Below are 5726 nucleotides of genomic sequence, written 5' to 3'. Positions count from 1 at the left end.
AGAAGAAAACTTCCCTAACCTAAAGAAAGAGATGCCCTTGATCATACAAGAAGCCTATAGAACCCCAACAGACTAATTTGAACTGTTTACAATCTGTCAAACCTTAGATATATCACAGTATGCTTTGATGAGGATAAAGCAAGGAGAAAAAATGTTTGACACTTAATTTTTCTGCCTGTAACCACTGCCTGCCAGTGTTTAAGGGAGAAGCTGTCCAGTACCTCCTGATAACAAGTGGCACTCCATTCCTGAACTGCTCATTGCCAAAGACCAGAGGTGGGAGGAGGATTGTAGCAAATACTGTCTTTGAACTGTGACAGGGCCATTGCACCCTCAAAAATAGAGAAGCTGTTGAATCTACCTTATCTGAACAAGATCAATCTAGTAAACATTCTAACAAGAATTAGGTAGGAAGAAGCTCCCAAGACCATAACCCCTAGCTGATAGCTTAGAGCTTTTGGCAATGAAAGGTTGGTGTGGCTTCTTCTAGGTGGCTCGTGTTCTATTAGAAGACCCTATACATTGTTCACATGGGCAACACCAATTAGACTCCATGGGTTATAAAGATATGAGGAAGAAAATGAAGAAGAAAACAGAGGAGGAGGAAGAAGAGAAGAAAGAGAAAAAGGAAAGAAGGAGATGCAGAAGAAGAAGAAGAAGAAAAGAAGAAAAAGAAGAAAAGAAGAAGAAGAAGAAGAAGAAGAAGAAGAAGAAGAAGAAGAAGAAGAAGAAGAAGAAGAAGAAGAAGAAGAAGAAGAAGAAGAAGAAGAAAGGTGGGAGAGGGACAGAGTTGAATGGAACAAAATGAATAGTGGATATAATCAAAATGCATACATGCATTTGTATTAAATGTCCCATAATAGACAAGTAAAATAAACCTGAGGTGTGGTATAGATTAGTGTTGGAGTACTTTTACAACATATGCAAGGGCAGAAAAATTATCTTGTAAATTAATCTAAAATTTAGTGTAAATAGAAACTTTTTTAAATAGAAAAGAGTTGTTTAACGTTAGCATTTTTTTTACACCATGCTAAAAGAAACTGTATTTATGTCATTGTTGGTTATGATTAAATACATCATGTTCTAACTGTCCTATAAAATGAAGAGATAATATGACTTTCTAAGCTTATATTGAGTACTGTAATATAAATGATCCCATTGCCTCTTTACAGCACTTTTATAAAACCATTTATATGGGGAAATATTCACATTTTAAAAACAGATCATTTAATAACTAGAGTGAGGTCATGTCGTTTCTAAAACATGAATGATTATGAAGGAGTGGGTACAGCTGACCTGGTCTTAGTTCCACACAATTGTTTCTTTTACTAAGTAGAACATTACCTCCAAGGCTGCAGGCCAACTTTTTATACTGATTGATTTGACATTTGTTCATCTACCTAGAAGTACCACCAGAGGGCGCAAAAACCCACAAAACATTCTTTTCTGGTGATTTTTTTTTTTTTTCCTTTCCAAATTGACTTGAAGTGGGAGACATGGAGAAAGAGATAACGTTTATGTAATTAAATTCCAACTATTTTAAATTCTGACATTACAGGCAGATGATCTGAAATTTAAAGTACTTCCTCTCACTAGACTTGATAAACAGAAGCCCTGCAAAGACGTGAGAAACTCAGGAAAATTCTCAGACTTATACATATCTATACATACTTCATATTGGTTTATATGCAGAGACATGTTCCATAAGTATTTGAAAGGTTCATGGATGCCACTGAAACTCTTCACATGGTTGGAAGTACTTCTTTTTTTAACTGCCTCAAATGCCCTTTGGTGTCAAGCTCAACTTTCCTCTTTGGGAATTTTTTTTTTTTTTTTAATGTATCAGCCATAAGAATTAATCCTTCCATCTCATAAGCATTAAAAATCCCACTACCATCTGTTTATTCAGTCTGTCTGTGGAGTGGTATATGTGTGTGTGTGTGTGAGTGAGTGTGTGAGTGTGTGTGCATGTGCGTGAAACGATGTACTAATGGGGGATATAGTAACTGTAAGGCAATCCTTGCCTTGAAGCAATTCAAAGAGCAGAGAAATGGGAAAAATAATGCAACCATTTTTTTAAAAGGAAGACAAGAGACTATTGCTAATTGTTATTTTACAGATAATTGGGTCATAAGTTTAAGTGATATCCTCTGAATTACACTGAAGTCAATTTGCGTATAAAGACTATGGTTCTTTGTTTCAGTGAGCTAGTATAATAAAAGATTTTTAATTTCTTCTCAGCCTTTTGAGCATTGGAATAGCTATTCAATTACATGTTAGATGTCACTGAAACAGGGGAGACTGGTAGGTACAGAACATTATTTTAACCCTCTCTGTATTCAAATTACTTGTTTATCAATCTTTCTGTGTTTCTGTATTTCTTTCTATCATCTATTTATTATCTGTCTATCTATCTATCATCTATCTATCTATCTATCTATCTATCTATCTATCTATCTATCTATCATCTATCTTCCTGTGTCTAATTATCTTATGTATGTGTGTGACAGTCCCCTTTCACATCCATACTTTCTTCTTAATTTTTCTTATTCCTCTCCCTTTTCTTTACACTTCACCTCTAGCCTCCTATTTAATTTCCTGCCCATCCCTTCCTAGACTCTCTTTAAACCCTACATATGAGAGAAAAATGGGAGATATTTGCTCACATGCATCTGCCTGGTGTATATGTGGTATGTGTGTGTGTGTGTGGTGTGTGTGTGTGTGTGTGTGTGTGAGAGAGAGAGAGAGAGAGAGAGAGACTTTGTCATCTCCAGTAATTATATCTTCATGGTCATGAGGTGGTTTACTTTGTCCTTATCTTGTAGGTCGACATTTCTCCATCACAGTATGACTTTTAGTTTCTGTTGGGTGTTGCTATGCGATTCTGAGTTCTTCTTGTAAGGGATATGATGTCTTTTGTTAGAATTCCATTGAATATGTTTTATATGATGCTATTTTGTATGTCCACTTTTAAAATCTATTAACCATGCCCTACCATTCATGAAAGTTATAGCCATAATGGCTTATGGTTTTCTTACTGATATCTTAACATACTAATTGCCCAATCTCTCTCAGTCAATGTTCTGTTGCTGTGAAGAGACCATGACAATGGCACCTCTTATAAAACAAATCATTTAATTGGGAATGCCTTACAAGTTCATAGGTTGAGTCCATCATCACAACAGGGAGCATGGTTGCCTGTAGGCAGACATACTGCTGGAGAGTAGCTGAGAATTTTACAAATGAATCCGCAGGCAGAGAGGAAACCTGGGCCTGGCTTGGGCTCTTGAAACCAGGCTCAAGCCCAATGATACACTTCCTCCAACAAAGCCACACCTTCTAATCACTGTCAAGTAGTGCCACTCCCTGATGACTAAGCATTCAAATATATAAGCCTATGAGGTCATTCCTATGCAAACCTCCATGCCACGTTTGTCTTCAACCACAGTTAAAACAACATACTGGTCTAGAATATTGGTGATTCCCCTGAAATATTAAGGTTAGATTTATAGAATTCTCCATTTAAAATATTTTTTTATTAGAACCCTACTCTGAAACCACCATAATAATTTTTGTTTGGATGCAAGCTAATCTCATTCTAAACCAACTTCCTCTTTTCCTCAAATGCTCAATATTTATCTTCTTTGAGGTCATTGACCATTTTTAAAATAATACTGTTTAATTTTGTGTTTGACGATCCAAACATTTCAATGTATTTTTTCAATATTTATGAGTTATAAACTTTTCAGAGGGTTGCATTCTTTGCTTATTCATGTTTCTTGTATTTCTCTTGAGATTTATGTTTGGTTTGGGTGGATCTCTCTTCCATTCTTAGAGGTGAACTTTCATTATACACACCCTTCCTCCTTTTTAGCTGTCTACCTCTAAAACCACTTACTTGAGAGAGAAAAAAACCCACTGGTAATAACAACTCAAAAGCAAACCAGATATTTACATAAAGTACATCTAAAATAACAGCTACAATACCAATTGGGACAGAAAACAAGGGGTAAACTATGCATAGGATACATAAAACTTTTCAAATGAACACATCTGAAAATATTGATCATCAAATAATAAAAACTCTATGTGGGGAAGATGAAAAAGAACAACATGGTAATAGAGGGAAAATAAAGCCACTATTATAATTAACAACAGTGTAGATCAGTGTTTGTCCTTTTCTGAGAATATGGAAGGTTAAGATGGCTTGATTCTCTCTTCTAGACTTCCCATTTTCCAGTTTATTTGACTCATATGACCATGTGGACTATGTTCTCCCTGAGATCTAAGCAGGTGAAGCTAAAATGTCACAATTGTAGACTGAGCCCGGCTTTGGCTTTTCTTGATGTTCATACACTGCTTTGGCCTCTGCAGGGTAGAATTTCCCTCAGTTTTTCTTTACCCAGATCTGGAAACCTGGTGAGTATAGGACCTTCTGTCAAGGTGCTCCAGCGCCTGTGCCATGGGACCATCTACTTGCGCTTATGAAGGTACACCCAAGGAGGTACTCTGCCAGCAGGCACGAAAAGGCTGACCAAATGCTGTTCCACAATGATATCCCCAATGCTTTGAGAGCGATCTGTATAGTGTAAGCCACAGGCAGGCGCCGAGCGTACCTGTGTCTTCTCATTCTGGTCTTTGTCCCATTCTCCTGTTCATATCCACACACAGTTGGTCTTCTTTCAAGAGATTCTGTTCTTAAATGAAACCCACTCTTTCTCTTCCATTTCAGTGAAGTTGTTGCTTACTACCACTTAGATCTGTGTTCATGAATTCAAGTTAGAACCAGATGCCTGTCCAACACGGCTGATTTGGTGGATTATTCTCTCAGACACTGAAGGGTGGAGGTCTTTTGGCCTTGGAAATATAAAAATGCAGAGACTTCTCAGATCTTAAGGTAAAATGTTTGATGGTAAGATAGCTGTTGAAGATGATTCCTCACCAAGTGCCAGTTCCAGTGAGCTAGGGGAGCAGAAACCTGACCTCCATTGCATCCACATGCTACAAGGATGACAGGTCCTTTATCATGAAGAAGTGTTTTGCAGAGTACCAGCCTGTGGGATTTGGAGCTGGCCAAGGTATTTTCTTCTCTGTTTTAGGAGTCCTACTGAGCAAGTGAGTCATTTTCCCTATGATGTCTTTAGTGCCGGGTGGTCTAGATTTTTGTTTCTTTCCCAAATCTACAAACCATGGTTTCTGGCTTCCCCCATTTCCTTTTGAATTCCTGTGGACATGTACCTCATTTCCCATCACTCCCTTCAGATTTTTGTTTGATGTATTTCAGTGTCATGAGGATGGAAGTTAATGCTGGTGTCTCTTACCCACGGTTTCCTTTCCTTGTCTCATAGTGTTGATGGAAGATGTACCCATATGCATAACTTTTAAGAAAAATTAAATCAGACATCTTTACATGAAAATATAATCAAAGAATTTTTTAGTAACTGAATATTTGTGGCCTGAGGGCAAACTTGAGAAACAATCAAATCAACATGGTGATTAGCTACCTGGAGGACACTACGGAGGGAATTCTGGTAAATATTGTTTTAAAGGCTTTGAAAGGAAATCTATGGTAAGTGGAAGTAAACACTATTCCAAGAATTGCCCAGTTTATAAGAAATGCTCTGGTGATGAATATTTAAAAGGACAGTGATATACCTTGGCAAATTTGTATGTTTTTTAATTTATTAAAAATGAAACGGTCATTTGTTTTCATTTGTTTATGTAGT

This window comes from Mastomys coucha, unplaced genomic scaffold, assembly GCF_008632895.1.
Source record: "Mastomys coucha isolate ucsf_1 unplaced genomic scaffold, UCSF_Mcou_1 pScaffold6, whole genome shotgun sequence".
Taxonomy (NCBI): domain Eukaryota; kingdom Metazoa; phylum Chordata; class Mammalia; order Rodentia; family Muridae; genus Mastomys; species Mastomys coucha.
The sequence above is the reverse complement of the archived record's forward strand: the minus strand, read 5'-3'. Positions refer to the sequence as shown.